The sequence below is a fragment of the Phocoena sinus genome, chromosome 9 (assembly GCF_008692025.1).
Source record: "Phocoena sinus isolate mPhoSin1 chromosome 9, mPhoSin1.pri, whole genome shotgun sequence".
In the NCBI taxonomy this organism is placed as follows: Eukaryota; Metazoa; Chordata; class Mammalia; order Artiodactyla; family Phocoenidae; genus Phocoena; species Phocoena sinus.
The window spans coordinates 81,327,535-81,344,613 of record NC_045771.1 but is presented as its reverse complement, the minus strand read 5'-3'; positions in this window follow the sequence as shown (position 1 = coordinate 81,344,613).

Here is a 17,079-nt window from a genome sequence, read left to right as displayed (position 1 = left end):
GGAGAGGCCGCGACAGTGAGAGGCCCTTGCACCGCAACGAAGAGTGGCCCCTGCTCGCCGCAACTGGAGAAAGCCCTCGCACAGAAATGAAGACCTAACACGGCCAAAAATAAATTAATAAATAAAAAAAAAAAAGTAAATGCCAGAAGTTGTGTTCATCATACTTTGTTATATTGTTTTGCCATATACATAACTATCCACAAACAATATATTGTTTCCTTTTGCTTGATTTTGAAATCTACGTCAATAGAACCGTACTACAGGCTTTCCACTGTAACTTTTTTTGCATGCTCAGTATTATGCTCCTGAGATGTACTCATGAGGATTTGCTGCACCCTAATTTATTTAAAATGATGATCTGATGAACATTCTTGTTCATGACTTTAGGACCTTATACTCAAAACTTTCGAGGCATCGTGATTTTCTTCACAAAGAATTTATACCACTCTCTACTCCTGTGAGCAAAATATAACAGTATCCATTGTTCCACATCCTTGCTGTTACTTGAAATTTTAAGTTTCTATTTTTGTCAGTCTGAGAAATGTGAAATGATGCTGTGAATTTAACTCAAATTTTCTAATTACTAATACAGTGGATATTCATAGTGAGATTCAACAGTTAAATATAATGTAGCTTCCTTTTTAAATCTTCATTAAGAAATGTTTCCAATTTTAAAATTCTGCTTAAGAACTTCTTTCCTACCTCAATTTCATGAAGGTATTCCCCTCTTACATTACCATCTTGAATACTTTGTCTTTTATATTTAAGTCTTTCATCCATTTGAAATTATTTCTCAGTATATGTGAAGTAGAGTTCTATTCCAGGACCACTTAATAAATAATCCATCCTTTCCTTACGTATATGGCTTCCATAGCTCTTTCGGTATACTTATGAGTTCTGTATTCTGTTCCTTTCTCTATCAGTCACCAATACAATACTACCATATTAGTAAAACTTTAAAATAATCCTAATATCTGTTAGAGAATCTCTCTAGTATGTTTTTTTTCAGTTAATTATTTAGTATTTTTGGCCCATTTGATCTTCCATGTATATATTTTAGAATACAGTTTTTTTACTTAAAGAAAACTCTACTTAAAATAGTAACCAGTCACAATTCCCTCCCCACTACTTCTAATCAATTACTTGTGTCTACTTTCTGTTCATAGTCAAGTATTACCTTCTAAGATACTATATGGTTTATTTATTCATATGCCTATTATTTTATCTCCCTCTCACTTAGCCATCTCCTACCCAGCTAGACTATAAACTCAAAATTGGATTTGTTCATTGGTACATCTCAAGTACCTAAAACAGATCATGCTTGAGTAAAGATAGCTACTCAGTAAATATTTGCTGAGTCAATGAATTTAACTAGAATTTATGGCTCATCTGGGGAAAGCTGACATCTTTATAAAATTCCATTTTTTTTGCTCCATGAAAATAATGGCTCTCTCCATCTATAAATGTTTTCTCTAAAATATTTTAATAAGCCTTTATAAGGTTCCAACATGAAGTTTTCACACATATTAGATTTATTCCTGTAAACCTTACACATTTGCTGTTGTTGACACTGTTGCTATGGACTTAATGCTATTTTTGTCTATTTATTCACTCTATTAAATGTAAATTCTACTTTATATTAATATTTATAATAATGTAAACCACCACAATCAAGATATTGAAAATTTCCCATCACTCCAAAAAGTTCCTTTGATCCTCACTGCAGGCAATTCCATTCCCCTACACCCAGCCTCTGTCAAACTCTGATCCATTTTCTGTTACTATTTTGCCTTTTCTAGAATGTCGTATAAATAGAATCATTATGGTATATAGCCTTTTTTGTCTGGCTTCTTCAGTGTAATGCATCTGAAATTCATCCATATTGTTGCACCTTTCAGTAGTTCTTTCCTTTTTAGTGCCGAACAGATTCTATGGATGTAATGCAATTTGTTAATCCACATTTGACTTGTTTCTAGATTTTGGTTATTATGAATACAGCTGCTATGAACGTTCACTTAATGAATTTTGTGTGGACAGTTTTCACTTCTGTTGGGTAGATTTCTAGAGTGGAACTGCTGAAGCATGTAAGAAATTCTTTAATTTTGTGAGAAATTCCAGAACTGTTTTCCAAAGTATTTGTACCATTTTTTTCATTCCCACCAGCAGAGTGAAAGAATTCCAGTTGCTCTACATTTTCACCAGCACTTGGTATTAAGAGTCTTATTTTTATCCATTCTAGTGGGTATGAAGTGTTATCTCATTGAGATTTTAATTTACATTTCCCTAATGACTAATGATGTTGAGCATCTTTTCATGTTCTAAGTTGTCATTCCTGTCTTGTAAAGTGTCTCTTTAAATCTCTTGCCAATTTTTAAATTGAGTTTTTGGTTTCTTATTATTGAATTGTGAGGGTTATTTCAGTATTCTGGATACAAGTCGTCTTCTTCCCAGCTCCACAGTAGCCTTGAAAATTATCAGCCTCAAAACCTCAGAGCTGTGAGAACCAACAGCCTTGCAGCCACTGGCGGGGGGCAGACCAGGTTTGAAGTTCATCAAAAAGTCCCATGGCCAGAGAACTGTTATTAGCTAACCTTACAGCTCCTTGGCAAATACCTATTTACGGAGTGCTGTCATTATTTGACCTGACATGGACTCACTTGCAGGATATATCTGGTACAAGACTTGCATCTAGAACACATAAAAAATTTACAACTCAAGAGTAAAAAAGGCAAATAATCTAATTAAATTTGGGTAAAGGATCTGAATAGATATCTATTCAAAGATAATATAAAAAGGGTAAAAAAGCATATGAAATGATTCCCCACATGAACCATTAAGAAATACAAACCAAAACCACAATGAGAAAGCACTTCATACCTAGTAGAATGACTATAACCAAAAACACAGATAATAATTGTTGTCAAAGCTGTGGAGAAATTAGAATCCTCATTCACTGTTGGTGAGAATGTAAAATGGTGCAGCTACTCTGGAAAACAGTTTGGTAGTACCTCAAAATGTTAAATAAACAGAGTTTCCATATAACCCAGCAATTCCACTCCTAGGTATACACTTAAGTGAAAACATATGTCCACTAAGAAGCTTGTACACAAATATTCATAGCAGCATTATTCATAACAGCCAAAATGTTCAAACTCAAATGTCTATTAACTGAGGAATGGATAAACAAAATGCAGTATATCCATACAATGAAATATTATTCAGTAATATAAAGAAATGAAATATTGATACACGTGAACAAAGATCCTTGAAAACATTATGCTAAGAGACACCAGTCACAAAAAACCACATATTGGGGCTTCCCTGGTGGCGCAGTGGTTGAGAGTTCGCCTGCCGATGCAGGGGACGTGGGTTCGTGCCCCGATCCGGGAAGATCCCACATGCCGCGGAGTGGCTGGGCCCGTGAGCCATGGCCGCTGGGCCTGCGCGTCCGGAGCCTGTGCTCCGCAGCGGGAGAGGCCACAACAGTGAGAGGCCGGCGTACCGCAAAAAAAAAAAAAAAAGAAAAAAAAAACCACATATTGTATGTTCTCGTGTATATGAAATATTCAGAGTAGACAAATCTATGCAGACAGAAATTGTTACCTACTGCTGAGCAGAAGTTTATGGGGAGTGACTCCTAATGGGTTCTTTCTGGAGTGATAAAAATGTTCCAAAATTAAGTTGTGTTGATGGTCACAAAACTGCGAATATATTAAAATTCACTGAATTGTATTCTTATACACATACACAATGAGATACCATTTTAACTAGATTGGCCTATTTTAGAAGTCTGCTAATAAATACTGCCAAGAACGGGGGATATGGAGCAGTGGGCCCTCCCATTCACTGCTAGTGGGAGTACACATTAGTGGAGTCACTTTGATAAACAGTTTTGCATTTCGCCACGTTTAGCTTAGATATATACTGTAGTGAAACTTCTGCACACATCCACTAGAAGAACTACACTATTCATAAGAGCCTTGTTCTTAAGAGATTAACATGGAAAACAGAAGAGAATAAATAAATACAATAGAACATATTCCTACAACGAAATACTATGCCCCTGTGTAAATGACTGAAATACATCTCACATGTTAACATGGCTGATTACATCTCACATATTAACATGGCTGATTATCTGAAACATATTTCAATGAAAAATTAAGTTACAAAGTACAGATTGAACAGTCATGTAAAGCAAACAGAAAAAAATATTTTTTGTGCAGAAATATGGTAAAAAACAAAGAAAAGCAAATGAAAGATGCACATAAAATTTGGGATAGTGGTTACCTCTGTGGGGTAGGAAGGAGGACACAGGACATTCCACAGTTTTGATAATGTGGTAAATCATTTGTAATTAAAACCCCTGTAATAAACTTCACTGTACATCAAATACCTAGCCATGAAGTGGATGAAAAGTCAATAGGGGAGGGCTTCCCTGGTGGCACAGTGGTTAAGAATCCGCCTGCCAAAGCAAAGGACACGGATTTGAGCCCTGGTCTGGAGAGATCCCACATGCCGTGGAGCAACTAAGCCCGTGCGCCACAACTACTGAGCCTGCACTCTAGAGCCCACAACCCACAACTACTGAAGCCCACACGCCTAGAGCCCATGCTCCGCAACAAGAGAAGCCACCGTTAATGAGAAGTCCATGCACAGCAACGAAGAGCAGCCCCTGCTCGCCGCAACTGGAGAAAGCCCGTGCGCAACAATCAAGACCTGACGCAGCCAAAAATCAAAGAAATAAATTTATTTAAAAAAAAAAAAGTCAATTGGGGAGCAAAGAGTCTATATTTTTTTAAATGGTAAATGGTTAAAAACTGCCAGGAAAACGTCTGTTTCCCAAATTCTTAGTCTCTCTCCATAAATGTATATATGTATGTGTAATATAAAATTTTACATATATAATTTAATGTAATTATATAATATAATTTTATATAATATATAGCAAATATATTCTAGATATATTTGAAGACCATATAATTTACACATATGTATTTGAAAAATATATATGGATATAACACATATTTGAAAAGAAATCTAAAAAGTATTTTTTAACTTGTTTGTGTTAAGAGCAGTGGAATTATCATTTAAATATCTGAGAAAAACAAAAACATTGCAAACTTAAATGCTGAAAGCATTAAGACTATTTTATTATGTAATTTCCTATCACACCTTCAAAGTATTTTTTTTTCCTTCTCTTGTCTTTTAGCAGTTAAGCATTTTCTTGATCTTTACTGATTTTTATTTCCTATTTTGTGGCAGGGAATTAGTATTGTTATATATGGATTTTTCTGTTTTCAGGTTAAAATAACACTTGGTGAAATATTATTTCTCTCCAGAGTTGAGTACAAAAGGGGAAAGATCAGTCTACAATAGAATGATGTACAGAAACCTTGGCTAGAAAATATCTGGCACTAGAAGCAGAAGCACTTCTCTGAGGACTAAAGGTTATCTTTTCTCACCAAGCTATCTATTCTCCACCACAAATGAAACTGAAAAAGAACCTTTTAAAAGTACTTTTCGTCTTTCTGGTATCAAATTATTTACATCGATGTTAATAAACTCAGACATCTAATATATATGTAAATATTACTATTTAATAATTTTGCTATTGGCATAGTGACTCCATGCATAAATTAAAGGTGTACAGTAAGATCTTAAATAATTTTGTCTCTTTCACAGACCTATCCTCTTATTGTGTGATTAGAATCATGGAATTTTGAGGGCTTCCCCATTTCCATTCGTCCATCCATCCATTTAAAAATTAATAATATATTTTTAGTATTATTCATTTATTTACTCATTCATCTATTCAACAAATATTTATTACTTACCTCCTGCCTGGCACTATGCTTATTTCTGGGAATATGGTAAGAGTCAATGGTTAAAGGATCCTTGCCTTCTTGGAACTTAGAATCTATCTACAGAGGCAGATAATCATGATTGCCACTTACATATTGTAATTAGTGCTACATTGCGGTTAGTGGTACAAACAGAGGTGTTTGGTGGTTTGGTTGACGAACTTGAGATAGAAACTGAGATGAGTGAGGGTTAATAAAGGAAGGAGAGAAGAAAAAGCATGTCAAAAGCCATATGACAGAGGATCGAAGATATAAGGATAGGAAGGCTGGAAGAGAGCAAGAAGGAATGTGATAGTGAGCATAGAAAGGCCAGGAGATTTCAAGTCAGGCAGGACTTGATTAGCTATGTGTAAAATAATGGGAAAACATTGAGGCACTAGGCAATAGAGAGACATTGCCTGACTTGTGTTTTCAGATCACTTAGCTGCATTTTTCAGCATGTGTCCTGCAGTTATTCAGTCTCCATCCCTCTCGGTGAGTTGCCATGTATCGTCATAACTGTGCTGCGATGTTCCAAAAACCCTCCATTATCATGCATTCCAGTTTGTGAACTCAGAAGAGAATTTAAGTTATTCTAAGATGCATTAGACTTTAAATTCTTCTAAAGTCTAATGGGCAATAAATAACTATACACATACACTTACCATATGATGGGGTAAGAACTCAAGTAGAGACATAGATCAAAGTGCAAAGGGTAACAGCAGAGGGTGTCAATTACTCTTGCCTGGAGAGAGAGGGAAAGCATACAGAGAAGAGGGATATTTTATTTGGTCCTGAAAGGTATCTAAGAGGTTGTTTTGTTTTGTTTTTAAAGAAAAAATGGAAACAGCATTCTGAGAAAAGAGAATTTTATAAAATCATAGGAGTTTCCTGGGAGACGATGAGAAATTTGATATATGGGAAAGGACAGAGGGAATTTGGGAACGAAGCTCAAGATAGATTCTGAGAGATATGTTATGACAGGATAAAACACAGATTCCAGATTCCATCCTTTAGGCACTAGGGAGCCAAAGCGGGGTGAGGGTGGGGACTAAGCTGGGGAATGAGTCTCTGATGGTTAATCTTAGCACTGTTATACCTACTTACAGGATTAGAATCTACCTTCCTGAATGTCCAATTACTTTACGTAACTGCCCACCTACTTTGTATTGTGTGTGCAGACCACCATGCTTACCTGCTTCAGTTCAGATACCATCAGTTTTGCTCCTCGCATTTCATCTTCATTCCTAGAAGCAGACTAGGCATATGGAACAGACTTGACGTTGTCCTAGAGGCCATGCTTTCTTCTCTAGTTTGACTTCCATGCTCAAATAATTTTCGCCTTCTCTCGAAACCAAACCTTTTCTACTTACCCAAACATCTAACCCAAACAATTCAAACATATATTTATTTCTGTGAGATAATATTTCCTCTCCTACTTAAATTGTAAGTAAACATTTGGCTCACAACCATATATCATTACCTCTTTTATTAAGAAAAACTAATTATAACTTCTAAAAATAAGATGTAGACATTGATAGAATGGGAAAAATCAATGTTCTAGCGCAAGGCAAGTGCCAGTTTTTGAATTATATATAGTGATGATTCACGGGTATAACCGTCAATCTTAAAAAACCGCACATCTGTCCTGGGGGACTGTCAGGGGCATATGGAACCTTCAGGTGCTGCAGTGACTAATGACTACTCGTAGGTAGGAGTGAAATGCAGCTTAATGCCTAGGTTCGCATAAGTACATGATAAAAACTCTCACTATTGGTGCATTTTTTCACTAATTTGTTGTGAGCTCCAAAAGATACAATTATTATTAAATAAATCAGATATCAATTGATTTATTTAAAAATTATTTTCCCCCAAACAGAATGGTCATATTCAAAATTACAGCCTGTGTGCACACGTGTATACACATTTGGCTGTGTTTAAATGTACACACTATAAACCTTGTGAATCTCCCATGCCATTGTGAACATCTGAACCAGCCTTTGTCTGTTGGTTTATTTATAATACACAGAGACGAATTTTTTTAAAGTAATGCTTAATGAAAAGAGGAGGCTGGATAAAGAGTAAAGGATTTCTGATATGGGAAGATGCAATCTCATCCAGTACCTCCAGCTTTGAGCTGTACGGCTAAACATGAGCTCAGTTATACATGAAAGGTTCAACCTGTACGGAGGTGCTGCTAAGGAACTGTGAGCATGGGAACCTATTTAAATCCTTCCACGTCTCCTATGCTCTTAACACGGCTAAGACAGAAAGCCAGTATTTAAAAGCTGATGTAGTATTTTCTCTCTTTGGGAAGCAACAGAGCTCTCTCTAACCGAAGTGAAAAGAAAAATCCCTCCTCACATCTAAGGAAGAGAACCGACCACGGGCTACGGTCCCCGCCGCACTGCTCTGTTCTCGGTAAAACTGAGCTGAGAGAAAGCTGTCTGGTTTTTGTTTCATCAACTCCACTGGATCCCGCTTGCACAAAGCTTTTAATATCTAGCCAGCCTTGGGGGACTCCATTTCTCACAGTTACTTCAGGATCATTCTTCGTGCTAAACCAGCCAGGTTATTTTTAGGTGTTGAGAGCCATCTTACCAGGTGAAGAGCAAAAACACAGTGAAGGGTCAGGCTGGGGGAATTTTCAGCTTCTGCCACTAAAACCCCACTAAGCAGAATCAATTATGTCCTCCCCCTCCTAAATTTAATTTAAAATACGATTTAAAATTTTTTGCTTAAAAATAGACCTTTTGGAGTTGTTTTGTATGCAGAAAAAGAAAGCAGAGAAATTCAGAAAACATGCCAGGAAAAAAAAATTCAAGCTCTCATGGTGGGTTTGAAAGCTCACATCTATCAATTTTAATTCTATCTCCTAGGAGGGAGGCAGGCCATTCTGGCAGGCTAAGCATAGATTTTATTTGGCCTTCTACCATTTTCTTCTATGTGTCTGCAATTTGATTTTTGTTGATTTCTCCCAGGGATTTTTTTCCTGATGAATAATTAATTATAGTCTATGTCAATTTTCCATGGCTATTGAATTCTGTAGAAATCTTCCTACAATAAAACTTTCAGTGTGTAAAAAGTGATTTGCTACATATTCTGCTTTCCTTGCAATTTTAAGGTTGTCCAAATCCATATGAGATTTGCCATTAAAAACTCAATTAGCTTTCACTGTTAATCCCTGATACACTTTCCTTGTTACTCTCTCCCTTTCCTCATTTCAACCATACTCCAGGAAACTTTTGTTATAGCTTGAATAGTTTGTACTTTATTAATTTGGCTATGATTCAGCAACCACTTAGCATCCATGATATATTAATTATAAAAATATGTAGCTGTGGTCTGTTCTTAGGGAATTTTTAACCTTTATTTTATGGAAACATTCTAAGAATTTCTGTACTCAAAAACAGCATATAAATAAATAATTATACAAGTAATGGAATCAAAGAATTAGAAACAAAATTGAGATAAGAAAATACAACATCCATGTATGGTTAATCCTTGCTCTAAAATGTGATGGATGATTCTACAACTTTCCTCAGTCATCTTAAATATTTATCATTTGTATATTAAGAATAGTTTCATTCACAACTAGTGTATTCCATACATTAAAAAAATTCTCCTTCCTCAAAGTTTTTTTTTAAAGTGTTCCTTTTGGGTTCACTTTTCAAAAATTTCTCGATTTTGACTCTAAAAACCATTTAAGGCTTCAACTCCTTCCTTAGATGAGAAATCAAAATCGGGTTCAATATGGGTTCAGTTAATTCTGAGTAGCAGACATTCTGATTCATTTCATCACTACTTCATTGACCCTTCTATAGAGTTGAATATACAGCTTTGCTGACTTGGATTCAGTTAAGTTCATTAAAATATACAGAAACTCATGTGTTTTATTATCATTATGTTTCTTATTTCTGATTATTTCTCAAATGTATTAGTATTGATGACAATCATGATATTGGGTAAAACATTGTAATATGTATTTGGAATTCACAAACGTCCACTCTCTTTTTCATTTTTCCTATACTAATGTACATTAGAAAAAGATGTACTCTCCTCCTTCACCACCACTTCCTCCCTCCTCTTTTTCTTTTCATGTCTTCACCTAAGACACTCTTGCTTTATCTCTATAACCTCTGTAAGGTTTTTCTTTTATTGACCATTCTCAAGCGAAAACTCGCATCTCTGAAATTTCACAGCAATTATTTGGTATGTAAATTAACTTGACCACTCTTTCATTCAACATTTCTTGAGCACCTATTATTTATCAGGCAACACTGAATAAAACAGAAACGAATCCATGTCTCAAGGAGGCTTACATTCTAGTGAGTGAGACAGACCATAAACAAAATAAATTATATAGTATGTTGAAAGGTGAAAAGAAAAATAAAGCAAGGGGAGGTGATATAGAAACACCTGATAGACAGTGAGCTCACAGGGGCGAGGGTTCTGTTTCTACTTTATTCTTTTCTCTTGATTTTCTGTCAAGTGCCACCTTCTCAATTGCGTGATTTTGGATTGAATGTCAGATTACCTATGCAAAATTGTAGAAATAATTTGAGGCTCTAATTATAATCCCTGTGAGGGCTGCTCTGTTTTCATGCCACTCTTATTGATGACTAGGTGGCCTTTTAGGTTGTGAACAAAAGCCTCAGCAAGTCTTGGAGTCCAGTTTTAACTCCTCTGCCCTGTGAGTCAGCCAGGATTTTTGCTCAGCTTTTCAGCATCCCAGCCGCCACTTGCGGACCTCTCGTGGTGCACCGTTGTTGGAAGTGAAATGAGCAGTGGGTGGGAGTCGCCGACAATTTTTAACAGTAGTCAGAGGCACCTGCACCGAGTGTGCTATAAAATGCAGCTTGTTAGGTTTTGAGCAGAAACAGTCGTCTTGGGATACTGTTGAAAAGCTGGGGCTTCCTCAAAGGCCTCATACTTTTTCAGCTAGGTCTTGATCTCTGAGACAATGGTCATCTCCCATCTGCAGCTGTCTCTTTGCTGTCGGTTCAGGCCTTGTGGATAGAGGTCAGCGGCAGGAACTTCTCAGTCAGGAAGTGCTTATCTCATCGAAGTCATTTAAAAGTGCCATTTCACACAACCTTTAGATTTCTGCTCCACACCACTTCAAGTAAAATTAGTATTTAAAATTATCTTCTTCTAGACACCCAGGAAGAGAGGAAAATCCCCTTGCCCATTGTGATTCTCTTACCTTATCTAGTGACCCACCCCCAGTTGGAATCTAGGCAATAGGAGAATAAAACCTATGTACAACTTCCTCCTTTACTCTGGTAATTTTTTTTTTTTTTAAATAGTAGGTGAAGTTTTATTTTATTTACAAAGAATATTTTATTTTTTAATTTAATTTTAGTGAAGTATAGCTGATTTACAATATTGTGTTAGTTTCAGGTGTACAGCACAGTGATTCAGTTATATATATAAAAATATATACGTGTGTGTGTGTATATATATATATATATATATATATATACATATACACGTATTTATTGTTTTTCAGATTCTTTTCCCTTATAGGTTCTTACAGAATATATAGTTCCCTGTGCTATATAGTAGGTCCTTGTTGGTTATCTATTTTATGTAGTATATATATGTTAATCCCAACCTCCTAATTTATCCCTCCTCCACCTTTCTCCTTTGGTAACTCTAAGTTTTTTTTCTATGACCCTGTGGGTTTATTTCTGTTTTGTAAATAGGTTCATTTGTGTCATTTATTTTCTTTCTTTTTTTTTTTTTTAAGATTCCACATCGAAATTGGTATAGCCACTATGGAGAACAGCATGGAGTTTCCCTAAAACACTAAAAATAGCGCTACCATTATGATCCTGCAATCCCACTCCTGGGCATGTATCTGAATAAAACTATAATTCAAAAAGATACATGCACACCAATGTTCACTGCAGCACTATTTACAATAGCCAAGACATGGAAACAACCTAAATGCCCATCAACAGATGAATGGATAAAGAAGATGTGGTACATATATACAATGGAATACTACTCAAACATAAAAAAGAATGACATGGGTTTCCCTGGTGGCGCAGTGGTTGAGAGTCCGCCTGCCGATGCAGGGGACACGCGTTCGTGCCCCGGTCTGGGAAGATCCCACATGCCGCGGAGCAGCTAGGCCCGTGAGCCATGGCTGCTGAGCCTGCGCGTCCGGAGCCTGTGCTCCATAACGGGAGAGGCCACAACAGTGAGAGGCCCGCGATCCGCCAAAAAAAAAAAAAAAGAATAACATAATGCCATTTGCAGCAACATGGATGCAACTAGAGATTATCATACTAAGTAAAGTAAGCCAGATAGTGAACAAGTATCTTATGATATCGCTTACTCTGGTAATCTTTTCTTTCCTCCTCCCACAACTTTCCAGGCCCAGAAGAGACAGACTTCCCTTTCCCTGCAAGTATCTCTTTCTATCACAGACTTTATGTCCAGGGACTTGGATAAGTTCTGTGGAAGAATCCTCTATGCTAGGTCATCCCATTTATTTAGCAAATCACCTCACCACAAAATCAAGCCTTGAAACAATTATCTTGGAAAAGAGGACACATTTTTACTGCCCTACCCCACCCTCTTGTTTTGGAATGATAATACTCAAGATTGGTCTTAGAGATGGGAGACCATAATGGATCCTCATCTAATCAGGGAAGTTAAAACTTTATAAAGATGCAGCTTAAACTTTATAAAATATTGGCTCTGACAAACTAGGAAAGCTCTCTTACTAAACAAAGCCCTCAAAAATGTGGCTTCTTAGGCTTGATCTGATTGTGCATTTGCACTCAAGAGATTATTTCACCAATAAAATCCCAATAACCTATGGGAGGATCTAGCACCAGTACAGAATTTTATTTATCACCAAAGTCAGTCAGAAAGTGGTAGTTTATACCAAACATAAGGTAGATAGCTAGTGGGAAGCAGCCGCATAGCACAGGGAGATCAGCTCCAGTGCTTTGTGACTGCCTGGAGGGGTGGGATAGGGAGGGTGGGAGGGAGGGAGACACAAGAGGGAAGAGATATGGGAACATATGTATATGTATAACTGATTCACTTTGTTATAAAGCAGAAACTAACACACCATTGTAAAGCAATTATACCCCAATAAAGATGTTAAAAAAAAGAAAGTGGTAGTTTAAAATAAGTCATGTGTTAAGTATTCTAAAAAGAATTACTTATTCAAACATTCAATTTTATTTTTTTCCATTTAATTCAAAAAATTTCATCAAACCTCAGTGACTGGGCTTCCCTGGTGGCGCAGTGGTTAAGAATCCACCTGCCAATGCAGGGGACACGGGTTTGAGCCATGGTCCAGGAAGATCCCACATGCCATGGAGCAACTAAGCCCGTGCGCCACAACTACTGAGCCTGAGCTCTAGAGCCCTCGAGCCACAACTACTGAGTCCACGTGCTACAACTACCGAAGCCCGCGTGCCTAGAGCCCGTGCTCTGCAACAAGAGACGCCACTGCAATGAGAAGCCCATGCACTGCAAGGAAGAGTAGACCCCACTCGCCGCAACTAGAGAAAGCCCGCGCAGCAATGAAGACCCAATGCAGCCAAAAATAAATAAATTTATTTAAAAAAAAAAACAAACCTCAGTGACTATAACTTGGTACAAAGGAAACAGGTGCCTTTTACTGATTGGTTTTGTCTTCTAGATTTGCACAACCCCTAGGACTATGGTGACTGGTCACTAGCAGAACTTTGGTGTTGAAAGTAGACTTACCACATCTTTTCTACAGATTTTAATTACAGTGTCTTCCACTCTTGTGCAGTATTAGTCCCTATCTCCACCATCAAGTATTTATTGAGTTTAAACTGGTTATGTGCGACAAATGAGGGGGTAATAAAGCATACACAGGCTTGGACATGAAATAGACTACAGGTAAAGTAGCATCTGGGAAACTGAGAAGTGAGACTTGAAGCAATAGTTCTAGGCTAAAATAATCTTGGAATTCAGTGATTTCTGGGAAGAGAGGAACTCTTCCCATGTTACATTAAGAACATGGACTCGAGGTAGACTGCCTGGGTTCAAATGCCATCTGTGCCACTTTTAGCTGTCACAAAATATTCACTCTGTTACAACACTAGAGATACTCTTAGTGGAAAATACCCTTGTAAACGTGGCTCCTTAGGACTGGCCTGATCATGCCATTTCCCCTTAGGAGATAGTTTCACCAGTTAAATTCCAATAACTTCCATGAAGATCTAGCTTCAGTGCAGACTTTTATTTTTGTATTTCTCTGTTCCCCAGCTCCCTCTTTTGTAAAATGGAGATCATGATAATGCCTGTCTTATTGGGTTGTTCAAAAGAGTAAATGAATCAATGTTTGTAAAGCACTTAGATCAGCTTGGAACCTATTAAACATTGAATAAACAAAAATCAACATATGCCCAGAAGCTATTTTTCTATTAAAAACTCACCATTGTATAAAACACCTTCTAATCCCATAGTGGACAAGATAGAAGAAAACAGAACAAAGCTAAAAACGGAAGACAGAGCTGAAAACTATGCAAGGAATATATACAATTTCTTTGATGATAAACAACTAGAGAAAGTCTTTCTCAAGGGTCCAGTTTGAAAGAGTACACACTTTCTTAAATTCTAGGGGGGCACAGATGTTTGCACAGCTAGAGATAAAACAGACAAATTCTGTAAACAAAGTCTAGACTGTAAACAGTTCTCTCTGCAACCGATAGTAAATGCCATGGCATCAAGCAGCAACTACAATGATGCAGACAGAGCAGGATATGAGGCTCATGGGACTTAGAAGAGGCCAGCAGGTGGTGCAGAGCTGAAAGATGAAAGATTGAAATCTGAGTAGGAATAGCATGGATAGCTTTGTGTTTTCACCGGATCCTTAGTGAAAAGCTTGCAGAAGTTAAAACCACATGTATAGGGACTTCCCTGGTGGCGCAGTGGTTAAGAGTCCACCTGCCAATGTAGGGCACATGGGTTTGAGCCCTGGTCCGGGAAGATCCCACATACCGTGGAGCAACTAAGCCAGTGTGCTACAACTACTGAAGCCCACGTGCCTAGAGCCCATGCTCTGCAACAAGAGAGGCCACTGCAACGAGAAACCCGCAACCAAGAGTAGCCCCCGCTCACTGCAACTAGAGAAAGCCCGCAAGGACCCAATGCAGCCAAAAATAAATAAATAAAATAAATAATTAAAAAAAAAAAAACACATGTATGGGGCTTCCCTGGTGGCGCAGTGGTTAAGAATCCGCCTGCCAATGCAGGGGACACGGGTTCGAGCCCTGGTCTGGGAAGATCCCACATGCCGTGGAGCAACTAAGCCCGTATGCCACAACTACTGAGCCTGCGTTCTAGAGCCTGCGAGCCACAACTACTGAAGCCCACGCGCCTAGAACCCGTGCTCCACAAGAGAAGACACTGCAATGAGAAGCCCATGCACCACAACAAAGAGTAGCCTCCACTAGCCACAACTAGAGAAAGCCCGTGCAACAAAGACCTAACGCAGCCAAAAATAAATAAATAAATTAAATTAAATTAAAAAAAAAAACACATGTATAAGTATTTCTGGTTTGAGCTATATGTATGTATGTATATGTATATATACATACTTAAGCATATATATATGTATATAAAGTGATTAAGGGATTTTCATTTCATATAACCCTTTAGTCACTTTTAGTAAATTCTCTTGAATAACCAACATTCAAGAGTAACTTCTTGTAAATAACTGTATAGATAAGGGTCTGAGTGAGGAGAACTCTAACAATACACAGTCCAGATACTCTTATGAAAGGCTTCATTGTATACAGTGTAACAGTTAATACCATGTGTAATTAAGATTATACATGTTCAGGGACTTCCCTGGTGGTCCAGTGGTCAAGAATCTGCCTTACAATGCAGGCAACGTGGGTTCAATCCCTGGTCAGGGAACTAAGATCCCACATGCCGCAGGGCAACTAAGCCCACACGCCACAACTCCTAAGCTCACGTGCCTCAACGAGAGAGCCCACATGCTGCAAATTACAGAGCCTATGCACTCTGGACCCCCTGCGCCACAACTAGAGAGAGAAAACCCGCATGTGACAAATAAAGAGAAGACCGCACACCACAGTAAAGATCCTGTGCCACAACGAAAGATCCTGCATGCTTCAGCAAAGACCCCACATGCCACAATTAAGACCCAACGCAGCCAAAAAAAGAAAATAAATAACATAAAATAAATATTAAAAAAATAATAAAATAAAATGCCACCTTTGTGTGGCACATATATACAATGGAATATTACTCAGCCATAAAAAGAAATGAAATTGAGTTATCTGTAGGGAGGTGGATGCACCTAGGCTCTGTCATACAGAGTGAAGTATGTCAGAAAGAGAAAAACAAAGACTGTATGCTAACACATATATATGGAATCTGAAAAAAAAAAAGTGGTTCTGAAGAACCTGGGGCAGGACAGGAATAAAGACACAGATGTAGAGAATGGACTTGAGGACACGGGGAGGGGGAAGGGTAAGCTGGGACGAAGTGAGAGAGAGGCATGGACATATATACACTACCAAATGTAAAATAGATAGCTAGTGGGAAGCAGCCACATAGCACAGGGAGATCAGCTCAGTGCTTTGTGACCACCTAGAGGGGTGGGATAGGGAGGGTGGGAGGGAGACGCAAGAGGGAGAGGATATAGGGATATATCTATATATATATAGCTGATTCACTTTGTGATACAGCAGAAACTAACACGCCATTGTAAAGCAATTATACTCCAATAAAGATGTTAAATAAAATAAAATAAAATGCTACCTTCAAAAAAAAAGATTATACATGTTCATGGGAACTTTAACATATGGAGAGGGTTTTGTGGAGAGGGGCACACAGGATGATGTATACAATTCAAATGCTAAATTTATTACTCTGAAATCAAATAAATCGAAGAAAAAAGGAAGTTTTTCTTGAGCATTGAAATATTTACTATAAATTTGATTGACTGTATTCCTTAATTATACGTTGCTATGGTTAGTTCATCAAACCCCTTAAACTGCAGACATGCAAAAAAGACCACAAAGCTCATTAAGTTGATGTACATACACCTTCTTTAACAGTCAGCACCATGGACTTAATATCTTTGTTCTATTTTCCTGTACCTGTTTTTGTATATTTCTTATATTATCATCATTCTTATTGTGATAACAATAAGGGATTCAGTGATATCATTTTGATTCTTTCTGAGGGTTTCAGTAACGCTTGC